A 14,701-nucleotide genomic window follows, 5' to 3' on the forward strand; every position below is an offset into this window, starting at 1 on the left:
CAAAAGTGTTTACTACTCCATCGATTTTCAGACATGATTTCACTGATTTTGAAGGCTATAAAACTGACAAAAAATTTCTAATGACAAAGACAAACATCAAATATGTTTCATTATGTCTCCTAAACGAAAGGAAAACATTTTTGAATACACCTCTGTCATATAAAAAACACAAACAATATTTTCAGTTTTGTTAATAAAGAAAAATCAAAATAAATAATGAATTAGTTCTTTTTAGTCATGAATATTTTTTAATGTCTTAAGGGAAGAGATAAGATTTAATTGATAAGAAAATAAAACATAAAATAAAAAACTCAAAATAATTAAAGTTTCTGATACATTTTGTTTTAATATCACAATCTTATCATAGCAGGCTTACTATGATAATGCATTTTATAATGTATGATCATAGTAACCTCAATATGTTCATATCACATCAGGGTCATATCCATAACCATTCTAATTAAAGCTGTGGTCAATGGTACATCTGACTCCTTGTTCAAAACAGATAAAATGTCCATCTGATTCACAGATGAAAAAAGTAGACAATATTGTTGTTTTGACAACATTAGCTCTTGTTAGCGCCTTACATCAAGTGGCTTCATGTCTTTATTTTGGCAGTGATGAAAAGGACTTAAAAAGAGCTGAAGTTTTACGAAAAAAGAGGCAGCATGCATTCTTATAGATTGCATTTTAGATTGGTAATGCTGGAAGAGATCAGTCATAGCATGTCTAATTCATATTACTGCCTGATTCCAACTACCAGTGGGAAATCATTTGCATGAGCAATTAAAAAGACTACTTCAACAAATTATATTGATAGAAAAAGCTATCAGATTGGTCACTGGGCTGATTACTCAGTTTTCAAGAGAAAATAGTACATCACAATATGACTGCTATGACATCATTATAAATACACCTTATAACAAAACACATAAATATCTCTTAGAACAGAAAAAGATGACTAGGTACAACTCAATTTTTGTGATTTTTTTCTCTTTTGACATCTGATGGTTTTGAAAGATTAGCTAGAAAAGAGAGCTTTGTTTTGGATTTCTGCACATTCTGAGAAATAATTGCCAAGCTAACAAAATTGCCAAGCTAACAAAACTCATTTAACCAAGTAAAAGAATCAGAAATCAAAATATTCAAAGAAAAACTTTTATAGAAAGGCCCTTCCTTGCCTAACACTTTTTTGCGATTGACACTGAGTGCATCACTAATAAAAGTAAAAATGTTTCTGCCCTTGATGTGTTTAATTGAGGTAATATGTAACTTGGGTGGGTATGATTGATTTGGTTTCGTCATACATAGGACATATGTACTGTATCTGAAGAGTAGTTCACCTGTGTGGACAAAAGGGAAATAGCAGTTCTCACGTGGAAAATGAGAAATTTAATATAAAATTAAAAGGTCATATTACTGTAAGAAAATTGTTTTGTTTGACTTTTTTCAATGCTCGGTGTAACATTTTAAATGTTTTTAGAGTGTTTCTGAATTTTTGGAGATGAGGATTGATAATTTGTATTATTTGGATTACTAGTCTCATCTTGAGTGTTATTTGTATAACGTTTCAGTTGGTGTAACCTCTGACCTTCTTCAGGTGTATTTTATTGAAATCACGAATTTGTCTAACTTGAAATTCAGTACAGATTCTTGAGTTAGACAGAAAGAGTCTTGAATCTAACAAGGTACATCTGAAGAAGGTTGGAGATTACATTGCAAAAACATTGTACAAAAAACATTCAAGATGAGTTTCTAGAGTAAGAATTTGCGCATCCTTTATTATTATTCTCACACAAAACCAAAATTACTGTTTTGAAACATCAGAAACATTATTATAGTTGTAAGGTTGTAATGAGGTTTATGTTTTTGATGAAGAATGTAAGAAAATGGTCCAGGCCATCCAAATTTTATGCAAATACAACATTCTGTCCTATACTGACATGGATAATTCCAGAATGTAATGAACTGAAAAGAATATCTAAGAGACAAGAGACTTGTAAACCGTTAATATAGGTTTTATTAACTAACAAAGAATACATGTGCTGTGATTCTTGTACAGTGTTGTAATGGCGAAAGGGCTTCTTCCGGCCAAGAGGGATAACCTATGTCATTTTATTACCACTAGGGGTCCTTGGAAGGGATAAAACCAACGGGGTAAGGGGACAAGGGTAATTTAAAACTATAACATTTTTCCCTTCAAGAATGTTTATGAAATGGGGTATGAAGGGGATCAGTAAGGGTTGTCTTCCAGCATCAAGTTATGAAATCCTTTAATTTACTTGGGAGTCTTCTACTCTGGACGATTTTCATACTGATTTGTGGGATCAAGGTCCTTCTTGGGAGGTGTTGGTTTCTTCAGGGTTGAGCAAAGGATTCTTCTCATCAGCCGCACCTTCATCAGTAGATAGTTCGGGGCTAGCAGGGTTGTTTTCATAATAAAAGTCTTTTTCATTCGAGGAATTAGGAGCCATGTCTCACACGTTGACTGTAGTTTCTATGCCAGAAGATAGTCGCACATGAACATAGTAAAGGTTGATGTCTAAAAGAGTGGCTAGAGTAACCGGAGGGTCGAGCTTATTAGTTCTAGTATGATTTCTCACATATATTCGGCCTGGTTTTGCCTAAGAAGTAATTGAAGTCCCAGAGGAGGATTTACGGCTGTATTTAAATAGTCTGTCATGAGGAGTCGCATTAGTGGCAATGCAGAGTAACAATCTAATTGAGTGGAGGGCATCAGTTTCTCAATCCGTCCATTACCTTCAGGGTGGTATCTACTTGTGTTAGAGGTAGCAATACTTTTTCCATGTAAGAAGTCTCTAATTTCTCACACAAGGAAGTCAGCAGCCCAGTCATAATGAATCATACCAGGAATTCAAAAAATTTTAAATAGCTGGTTTAAACAACAGATGATTGTTTTGCTTGTCCTTACTGGGAAAAGCAAAGGGAAAGTGAGGATACTCGTCAATTTTAATTTTGTAAAGAGGTTTTTGTTACCAGGTAAAGAAGTTGGTAATGAGCCTTTGAGATCGATGTTCAATCGCTGGAAAGTAGTATGGCCTTTATGAGTGTTGTCTTGTTACTCCTGCAAATTATGACTTCAGATACTGGCAGGAGGAGCAGGAGTTTGTTATGCTTTTTATCTAAAGAGAACGGGAGATTTCTTGTTCTGATAAAGTGGCAGAGCCATGTAACACCAGGATGGCATAATCAAATATGTAAAGGTCTTGCAAAGTGTGAGTAAGAGCTGAGATGTGAGAGAATGTGTCAGCAGCTGCATTTACCGTTCCTGAACGGTAGACAATACTGAATTTGAACTGTCACAGTTCAATGCACCAATATTTTGTCATTTTTAGTTTTCGATTTTCTACTAATATCGAACATAAAACTAATGTTCTTTTGATCTGTAATGACTTTGAAGTGTCTGCCAAGTAAGAACTGGTGCCTGTGATAGTATGAACAGTTACCTCCCCTCAGCGTATTCTCTAAGGAACACAGTTTTAAATATAGAACCATTTCCATTTAGGCGGGTTTTTCAGAAGAATAAAAAAAATGGAGCTCATATCATGACTCCTTTAACTGCATCTCATGTGTTGTCATCCTTCCTTCCATAAAAATGATAATATTTCACAGTGCAGTGATGGTTATCTTTGCGATGCCCAGCTGAACAGATAAATGTGTTAAAAACATACGAGCAACCTAAAAAAAAAAAAAAAAAAAAAATAGGAAGGAACCAGAAAATAAAAAAAAACAATACGAAGGGCGCTATGCTACAAACTATGTATGAACAATGGGAGTCAGAGAGTTTCAATGACTTTCTAGCTTGATGTAAATTGCAGGCATTAAAGTGCAAATTCCGAGATATCCAGGAAACAGAGGAACGGCTCATTGAGCAGGTCATATCTGGAATGAAGCACCCAGAACTTCAAAAACAACTTCTAGCAAAGAGTAAACATCTAACACTGCAGGAAGCTATAAACTGTGGCAGGACACATGAAACTTCCATAGACCATATGAGACAGCTGAACTAGAAAACTTTATTTACATCTTTCAAATGTAAAACTTTTGTGCGAGGATAAACAAAAAAAAAGGTTAAATTAAAAAAATATATATATATAACTGATGCCGCGAAAAAAAAAAAAAATTGGATTTAATATCGTCGGGATCTAAACATTAAAACAATGGCTACAAACGAGCTGTCTATATGTTGGACATCCACGGATCTAACTGAAACATTTAGATTATTTAAGCAGCATTGTAACCTTTATTTCTCGGCCAAAAATATCCCCTTGGAAAAACAGGTTGGCCACATTTTGTTAATGTCGGGAGAAAAAGGCCTTAAAAGGTACAATGAAGGGATGTTTAACAAGTTTGAACAAATGTCTTTTGACTCTATCCAAGAACAAAGCAACAATCGAATATAGATTTTCACAAACCTTGTAATTAAGCTTCCCAACCTCCCAGGCACCCATTTTCTGAAAGCTAAGGTTGATAAAGGAGCTGAAAGCAACATACTTCCATTACGTACTTTCCGGAAGATGTTCCCCCACCTGATAAGTGCAGCAGGACAGCTACTCCCCGGTGCAACAAAGGATGAACCAACTGTTTTAACAGCATATACGAGGGGCGTGCAAGAAGTAATGCCCATGACCCAGACCTGGTCGCCCTTCCCCTCTGCCATTGATGAAGCATCTGTCCGTCAAGTTGAGGCTGCCATTTTGGATGATCGGCGCATTACTATTCGCCAAATAGCCCAAGATGTCAAGATTAGTACAGGTCTGTGGAAACTATCATTCATGACCATTTGCATATGCATAAGGTGTCTGCCAGATGGATTCCCAGGTTGCTCACACCATTCCAGAAGCGAGAACGCGTCGAGTGCTCGAGGATGAATTTGGAGATGTGCCAAGAAGATGAGTTAAAGTTTTTCAAAAGACGGATTACACAGGATGAAACCTGGGTCCATCACTATGATCCAGAGACCAAAGCCCAGTCAATGCAGTGGAAGCACTTGGACTCACCACCTCCAAAGAAGGCAAAGGTGCAGCCCTCCGCTGGCAAGGTCATGCTCACAGTCTTCTGGGACCAGGACAAAGTAGTGATGACAAATTTCCTGGCAAAGAGTACCACAATTACAGGAGCCTATTATGTTTCACTTTTGAGGAAATTAAGCGAAGCTATCAAAATCAAGAGGCGGGGCAAGATCAGCAAAGGTACCCTCCTCCTGCAGGACAATGCTCCGGTCCACAACTCGCATGTCGCCAGATCAGAAGCACAGGCGTGTGGTTATGAAATCCTTCCCCACCCTCCCTACTCTCCTGACCTTGCACCTTCTGACTTTCACCTCTTCCCAGTCATGAAGTTGTTTTGAAAGGAAAGCATTTCCCAGATGATGCAGCCTTGATTTCTGAAGTCATGTCGTGGTTGGAGGACCAACCTGGGGTGTTCTACAAAAACGGTCTTCAGAGCTGCATCAAACGATGGGAGAAATACATAACTCTGAGTGGTTCCTATGTAGAGAAAGACTAATAACTGTGCCAAGTTTCGTTGCTCTACTGCTATGGGAAGTGGGTCAGGGGTATTACTTATTGCACACCCCTTGTAATGGTTCTCACATTACACAGCACAGATTCATTAAAATAGCTTGTTCACACAAAAGAAAATGGAAGACCCTCTAGTTCTTTGTTGTGACAACAGAAGGGCCTACTATCATAGGGTTACCTTCAACCAGAGATCTTAAACTGGTAACTCTACACTGTGCGATCCAGGAAACTCCAGTCTCAGTAAGATCAACACAGGATCTAGTAAATATGTACTCAGACCGTTTTGACAATATCAGCAATTTTGAGGGTGAATATCGTATTGTCCTGAAACCAGACAATCACCCTGATATACATGCACAGAGGAAGTGTCCCATAGATATGAGGGAAGAAATTCAGACTGAGTTGGAGAATATGGTAAAACAAGGTGTTATACGCAAAAGTAACTGAGCCTACAGAATGGGTCAGCAGCTTAGTCATAGTGTGTAAAGGTAATGGAAAACTCCGCCTGTGTTTAGATCCGAAAGATTTAAACAAGGCTATCTTTACAAGACCCCTACAATGGAAGAACTTGCACATAAACTCTATGGATCCAAATATTTTTCTAAATTGGATGCCAAAAATGGATATTGGTCCATCAAACTTGATGCAGCCTCACAACTGTTGACTACCTTCAACTCCCCTTTTGGAAGATTTTTTTTTCAACGGATGCCTTTTGGTTTGGTGATGTCTCAGGGTGTGTTTATCCAGAAGATGGACATGATCCTGGAAAAGTGTTCTGGAACTCTAGGGCTGATCGATGATGTCATTGTCTTTGGAAAAACCCAGAAGAGCATGACAAAAACCTTCATAACTTAATGAGAATTGCACAGAAGGAAGGACTTTGTTTCAACTGTGGAAAGTGTGCCATCAATGAGAAACAAATTCATTTTTTTAGTACGATCTACGACCAGAATGGTATGCACCCTGATCCCAGCAAGGTAACAGAAATAATGTTACCTAGGCCATTGAACACCACTGATCTGCAGAGGGTGCTGGGAATCATCCCATATATGACACCTTTCATTCCACACCTGGCAGATCTCACAGCACCTTTAAGTGATCTCCTAAAAAAAAAGTGGAGTACCAGTGGAAGGAAAATCACCAGAGATCCCCCCCCCCCCAGCAAGTCAAAAATCTCATTTGCAAAGATATGCTGCAGTCATACTTTGACCCTTCAAAGCAAACTGTTATCCAGGTCAATGTATCAAGTAGAGGGCTTGAGGCCGCTCTCCTTTAAGAAGGTCAACCCATAGCATTTGCATTCAAATCTTTAACAGAGACTGAGCAACGCTATGCCAACATAGAGCGGGGCTCCATGCAGTTTTTTTTGGCTGTGAATGATTCCGGACTATGGAAGTGCATTCCAGGTGGAAAGTGATCATACGCCTCTGGAAATGATCAACTTAAAAAATTTGGTTTACAAAGTGCCGGTGCACGTTCAACCAGCCATTTTTTTTTTTTTACGTATGAAATCAATTGAATTTTACGAGTAAAATGTTTTTCAATTTTTAAAATTTAAAAATCTATCAAAGTTTTTCTATTGGTTCAATTTTTACAATATTTTCAGGGTCAATGTGAAATTTTATGCTCTTTCCAATAAACTGAATATAATATTTTAGACACACTTTTTTTTTTAATTCACCCACCCCCCATTTTGAAATGTCTATTAAAATTTAAATAATTAATTTACTCACCTCACTCAAGTTTTATGTATCACAAATTGAAGATAAAAGATCAATAAATAAAATATTCTAATTTAAAACAAAAAAAGAAGTGTTTTTTGAAAATTTACCTGTAAAGTCCAAAGTGTAAAACCTTTTTTTTTTTAAACCACATTGATTTTTTTTTTTTTAATGAAAGCTCATGTTATGCTTATATCGTCAAGTAAATACCGGATGCTGACGAGAATTTTTTCTATTTCATTCAATGTTTTCTTTTTTTAGATATAAAAAAAAAATTCACTCAATAAAGTAGAAAGAAAATATAATAATCCAAAATTCATGTATTTCATTAAGAGAATTAAAAAAATATATATATATCGGTCGACTGGATTTTTTGTTTAACAGCCAAACTTATAAGTGAATGTGTGCTTTTTTTTTACCATGAAGGCCCCAAAATACTAATTTTGGTTAACAGCACGCAATAAAAAAGAGACATTAATTATGTTCCTTTGAAAAATCCGTATTTGATGTTGTAAATTAGCAGCAGTACTAAGTGTGTCAGAAATTTCGTGAAAATAGTGAATAATTCCACCCCATCTTTCCGAGCTTATAACTCCTCGAAAAATGTCATTCAAGCCCTAATTTTTTTTTCAATTAAAGGAGCAAGGACCAAGGTTTCATTAAAAAAAAAAAAAAAAAAAAACGTAATTTTTTTTAAAAAAAGGTTTTAATCTTCGGACTTTACAGGTAAATTTATAAAAAACAGTACTTTTTTTTTTGTTTTAAATTTGAATATATTATTTATTGACCTTTTCTCTTCAATTTGTGATATATAAGACTTTGGTACATAAATTAATTATTTACTTTTTAATAGACATTTCAAAATGGGAGGCGTGAATTATTCGACCCCCTGTCTTTCCAAGCTTGTAACACATCGAAAAATTCAAGCCCTAATTTTTTTTTCAATTAAAGGACCAAGGTTCCATTGAAAAAAAAAAAAGAAAAAACAACGTGGTTTAAAAAAAAAAGGTTTTAAACTTCAAACTTTACAGGTAAAATTCTAAAAAACACTACGTTTTATTATTATTATTTTTTTTAAATTTGAATATATTATTTATTGACCTTTTTTCTTCAATTTGTGAGTAAATTAATTATTTACTTTTCAGTGAGTAAATTAATTATTTACTTTTTAATAAGACACTTGAAAATGGGGGGGGCGTGAATTAAAAAAAAAAACGTTTGTCTAAAATATTATATTCGGTTTATTGGAAAGAACATAAAATTTCACATTGACCCTGAAAATATCGTAAAAATAGAATCAATAGAAAAATTTTGATAGATTTTTAAAGTTTAAAAATATTGAGTTCGGAAAATTCATTACTGTTTAAAAAAATATATATTTCTATTACTTTTAAAACAACTTTAATAGTTTATTTTGGAATCCATAAAGAAAATAAACAACCCACTTTTAACAGAGAAATTACGAGATTTTTATATTTTATTTGCAGTTTCATGTTAGGCGTGTCAAAAATTACACCTACAGCAGCAGCAGCACAGCAGTAGCACCGCTTTAAGCTAATGGTGCAAAACGAGTTACGAAAATGCGATTTTCTGGGACCCTTCTTTAAAAAATCCTTTTATTTAAAAAATACATGGAATATAAAATATAAATATGGGCAATTATTATAAATGAAGAATTGAAGCATCCATTGCTTAGTTTTTTTTTTTGGATCAAGTAAAGAATAGATACCCTGTAGCAGACGACGCCGCCGCCTGGCGGTGTCGGTGCACATGTCAACTAACACCGGTTATTCGACCTTGACATTGGCACAAGCACATGACGTCGGTTGTTTGTAAACACGTCAAATAGCAAACATGCTCGAATATTCGCCAGCAATTTTTTTTTTAAATATATTTACAAAACTTTTTTTTAAGTAAGTAACAAAATGAACGTATTTAGATAAAAGCTATTTACATATATGGGGGTCTTTCTGTTTCGGCTTTTTGCGACCAAGACTGATTTTTATGTACCGTGTTTTTTTTTCTGGCGGGAGGGAGGGTCTGTGTGCGTTTTTAAGACAATTCAATATTTATTTAATTATTCTTTAAAACGTTAACTGCAGCGACAATTAAAATATTTTTAAAATAATATTTTTAATATTAAATTTTGACGAATATTCGCGAGCAAGATTTTTTTAAAATAAAAGATAAATGGGTGTCTTTCTGAGTGCGTTTTTAATATATTTGCAGAACCTTTTAATAACTATTTCATTCTTTTTATCAAACAAAAATAGAACTTTTATAATGACATATATATTATAGACTGTTTTTCAAACATCGAAATTTAAAAAAAAAAAAAAAGACGAGGTGGGTTTTTTTTTTGGTAATCTCCAAAAATACTGTTAGGGCTTACAACATGGCCGCCAGAAGAGTCACGTGATCCGGTTGATCCAAAACATTAATCGCCGTATTACGAAATCGGAAAACGCAAATTTAAAGCAAACTTTGACAAACAAGCATAATAATTAAGTACAAAAACAGTTTTTCAATATCATAATAATAAATAATTTATTTAGAACGGTCATTTAATTTTTTGTTGAGAAACAATCACAGTTTGTTTGTTTTTAAAAACAATGTTTACAAAATGTCTACGAACGTGCGTAGACATTTTGTAAATATTGTTTTTGTTTTAAACGACTGTAATAGTTTATTTTGGAAGTATATTTCATAAAGAAAATTGACAACCCACTTTAAAAACAGAAATTACGAGTTTTATATATTTTATTCGCAGTTTTTTGTTGGGGGTGTCAAAAATTCCGCCTAAAATTCTGATACACCTAGTCGACCACTTGTTTGTTCTGAATAAAATACTTTTTATAAACACTGTTTTAACTAAAAACAACCTAAGATTGTTTCTCAAAGTTTGCCTATTTTTATAACAACATTATATCAACAAAAAATCAAATACAAACAAATTGTGATTGTTTGTCAAAGTTTGCCTTCAAGGCTGCGTTTTCCATTTGCACGATTCATGTTTTGGATCAACCGGATCACGTGACTCTTCTGGCGGTCATGTTGTAAGCCCTAACGGTATTTTTGGAGATTACCTTTTTTTTTTAATTAAATTATAAACTTTATTTGAACTTTTAACAAACGGTACTGGTCGCGATTAGAGTTCCCTGCCGAACACCCTAAAAAAAACACTGACTTCTCCCCACGCATGAGCAAAGGGGACATGTTTTAGTTGCCATACTAACTAAACGATCATGAATTTTTATCGACTTTGTTTTACTGTTTATGAATATTAAAATAAAAGACATTACTACACATTTATTAATAATATCTCACTTTTAATCACTTTTATCGACTTTTGTTTTACTGTTTATGTGTCACTTTTATCGACTTTTCTTTTTTTTTAATAGCATTTTCTTAAAATGAATATTAAAATAATTTAACTTTTTTCATTTCTATGTGTTTTTAGTTTTGTGTGTTGAATGAAACTTTTTTTTTTTTTTTTTTTTTTCATTACAACAATAGTTATCGATTCCGGTTCTTTGGCTGACAAACGACATCTGTCGGCGGTTCTTTAAAATTGTTTAGTTACTTTTCTTTTTAGTTTATTTTAATTTTATAATTTATAAATTTTGAATGGTGCGAAAATAACATTCACCATTTTGTGGTAATAGTGCACTTATTGATCCGTACTGAAATAACGTTATTATTTAAAAAGCCATTCTTAACATGGGGAGGGTTTTTTGTACCTATTCTCTACTGTAACCTTACAATTGAATAAAAAAACCATTAAACTTTAATTAAGCTTAGAAATACGATTTAAAATATAGCGCGGATCGGATCACGGATCATAAGTCGAATTACTGTTTATGTGTCACTTTTATCGACTTTTTCTTTTCTTTTTTAAATAGCATTTTCTTAAAATGAATATTAAAATAATTTCCCAACTTTTTTCATTTCTATGTGTTTTTAGTTTTGTGTGTTGAATGAAACTTTTTTTTTTTTTTTTTTTCATTACAACAATAGTTATCGACCCCGGTTCTTTGGCTGACAAAAGACATCTGTCGGCGGTTCTGGAAACTAAATTACACGCATTCGCTTCATGTTACTGACATGCAGAAGTGCCAATGGTGCCATAGGTGTTATTGTAAATAAACACTCTTAGCTAATTCCGTAAAATGAGATTCTACTTTTTTTTAGGCGAATTTGCATAATATCTCTGGTACCCCCTCGCCAAACTTTCACGAAAAACACCCGTCTAACTGAATCCACTGTGAAAAATTTCCCCCACTCTATATCTGTGCCTAAATCAAAACGCGGATTTCATGAGCAAAGCTTCTTTCTTAGAACTGCACGCCTGTGGAACTCTGTTCCGTCTGCCTGCTTCCCTCCGGACTACAACTTGGATGTCTTCAAGTCTAATGTTAACAAATTCCTAATGCCGCCCCCCTAATTAAACACTTCATAAAATCTCCTCACTAACGTGATGTACTTGCAATAACCCTTATCCCTGAGTGGTTTCCGGGCCTTGATAAGTGGTGATCACTGTGTAAAAAAAAAAAAAAAAAAAATCTCACTTTTATCGCCTTTGTTTTTAATCACTTTTATCGACTTTTTTTTTTTTTTTACTGTTTTACTATTTATGTGTCACTTTTATCGACTTTTTCTTTTGTTAAAATAGCATTTTCTTTTTAAATGACGACGTTTTTACTGTTTATGAATATTAAAAGAAAAATAATTACTAAACATTTATTAATTAAAAAAAAAATGGGTGCTAGTGCACTTTTCACTTATGATCCGCGCTATATTTTAAATCGTATTTCTAAGCTTAATTAAAGTTTAATGGTTTTTTTATTCAATTGTAAGGTTACAGTAGAGAATAGGTACAAAAAACCCTCCCCATGTTAAGAATGGCTTTTTAAATAATAACGTTATTTCAGTACGGATCAATAAGTGCACTATTACCACAAAATGGTGAATGTTATTTTCGCACCATTCAAAATTTATAAATTATAAAATTAAAATAAACTAAAAAGAAAAGTAACTAAACAATTTTAAAGAACCGCCGACAGATGTCGTTTGTCAGCCAAAGAACCGGGATCGATAACTATTGTTGTAATGAAAAAAAAAAAAAAAAGTTTCATTCAACACACAAAACTAAAAACACATAGAAATGAAAAAAGTTAAATTATTTTAATATTCATTTTAAGAAAATGCTATTTAAAAAAGAAAAGAAAAAGTCGATAAAAGTGACAAACAGTAAAACAAAAGTCGATAAAAGTGATTAAAAGTGAGATATTATTAATAAATGTGTAGTAATGTCTTTTATTTCAATATTCATAAACAGTAAAACAAAGTCGATAAAAATTCATGATCGTTTAGTTACTATGGCAACTAAAACATGTCCTTTGCTCATGCGTAGGGAGAAGTCAGTGTTTTTTTTAGGGTGTTCGGCAGGGAACTCTAATCGCGACCAGTACCCAACAAACTTTTACAGACATGAAAAATACACTTTATAGATATTTTATAATAATTTTTTAAAATATATTTAACGAAAAGTTGTTTTTTTTTATCATTTCATTGTTGAATAAAATTTCAAAGTGATAAATGGTGAAAAAAAAACAATATCTCTAAAAGAAAAAACACCTCGCCTTTTTTATTTTTAAATAAAACTTTCATTTTAAAATGTCGATGCTATGGGCTGTTTTTTGCGGTATTGTACAGTTTAGTCAAGACATAAAAAAATGAAAATATCGAAAAAAAGTTTAAATTGTATGTATCCCTTATGGGACGAAGTTCTTTGAAAAAAAATTTCACTTAATTTTATCAAGTAGTTTTTTTTTTTTCTTTTTTTTTTACAGCGAAAAAACAATTTGTTATGATACCGAGCAAAATGTTCGATTTTTAGGAAGAAAAGCTAGTATTTAGACATGGGGAGGAGTGTCAGCGCTTTAATGGAGTTATCTCCCTTTGTCATTTATAAAATTCAAACAATTTTTTTTTTAATCCAATATGGCCGCCTTCAACGCGCTCTCATAAAAACGTGTTTTTCCGCTGTAAAAAAAAAAAAAAAAAACTACTTGATGAAATTAAGTGAATTTTTTTTTTTCGGATAACTTCGTTCTATAACGTATAGATACAATTTAAACTGTTTTCGATATTTTCATTTTTTAATGTCTTGACTAAACTGTACAAGTACCGAAAAAACAGTCCATAATATATATTTCATTATAAAAGTTCTATTTTTGTTTGATAAAAAGAATAAAACAGTTAATAAATAAACAAAAAACTAAAATAAAACCAGTCCCTTAAGTTCAAATAAAGACTGAATAAAACTTATAAAAAAAAAGTTTCATTCTTTAACACCTTGTTATTTTTCTTTTCTTTTCTTCTCTTTTTAGCCATTTTTTTTTTCCGTGTACATTTTTAATACAATTCAATATTTATTTAAAGTGTGATGTGTGTCGGTGGTCAGTGAAGGAGAAATCCTTCTAGGCCGAGGCAATTTTTATGCATAATAAAATCACAAGTATAAACAATCGAGATTTAAAAAATCTTGGTCACAAAAATCCGAAACAGAAAGACACCCATTTATTTAAATATCTTTTAATTAAATACGTTCGTTTTGTTACTTACTTTTAAAAAAATGTTTTGTAAATATATATTTTTTCTTTTAAATCTTTAAAAGTTTTGTAAATATATTAAAAAAAAATAAAAAAATACTGGCGACTATTCGAGCATGTTTGTTATTTGACGTGTTTACAAACAACCGACACCATGTGCTTGTGCCAATGTCAAGGTCGAATCACCGGTGTTAGTTGAAATGTGCGTCGGTAGCCGCCAAACGGCGTCGTCTGCTACAGGGTATCTATTCTTTACTTGATCCGTTATTTTTTACAGGTAAGTGATTTTTTGGCATATATTTAATAGATTTTGGTATTGGTTGTTGAATTTTGTGAAATCTTTTTTTAAGAAAACCGATGAAAAAAAAATTGTATTTTTTCATTATTTTAAAATTTGGTCTTTCCTCATTTTATTGAAAAAAAAATTACGGTTTGAAATAACATTTTTATATTGATTATAAGCTTCGAAACAGAGACAGATGTTTATTCAAATTTTCAATGGCGGCTTCTGATACTCCTAGAGCAGCTTCCAGTTGAACTTTATTTCCACTGGTGTTGATTTTGACACCTAACACAACCTTGAGATATCTCAGTTCAAGTTTATTAAAAACACTTGATAGAACATATAGGTCTCATGAGTACTTCTACAGTTTATCGCCGAAAATGCAGACGCCATTTTTTTTTTCATGCACCTGTCATTAAAATCCGACGGAGAAATCAGTATTTTAAACTATGACCGAAGCATGAAATAAATAACAAATAAAATAAAATAAAATAAACTAGATAATGATTTTTCGGTTTCATTTAAATTAATTTGATGTTT

General features: G+C 32.9%; 1 protein-coding gene across 3 annotated transcripts in view; it reads left to right on the forward strand.

Annotated features, from left to right (window-relative positions):
• LOC145265436 (tubulin-specific chaperone cofactor E-like protein) overlaps window positions 1–14,701 on the forward strand; it is a 156,595-nt gene that overhangs the window by 101,512 nt on the left and 40,382 nt on the right. Inside the window, exon 1 of one of the 3 annotated variants that reach the window (XM_080121276.1) lies at window positions 13,984–14,155. The exons of the other annotated variants lie outside the window; for them this stretch is intronic. The gene's annotated coding sequence lies outside the window, so the exon portion shown is untranslated. Of the gene's footprint in view, window positions 1–13,983; window positions 14,156–14,701 lie in introns of those variants that run through there. 3 annotated transcript variants of the gene reach the window in all.

The sequence above is a fragment of the Euprymna scolopes genome, chromosome 40, assembly GCF_053919585.1.
Source record: "Euprymna scolopes isolate OS-2025 chromosome 40, ASM5391958v1, whole genome shotgun sequence".
NCBI classification, from domain to species: Eukaryota; Metazoa; Mollusca; class Cephalopoda; order Sepiida; family Sepiolidae; genus Euprymna; species Euprymna scolopes.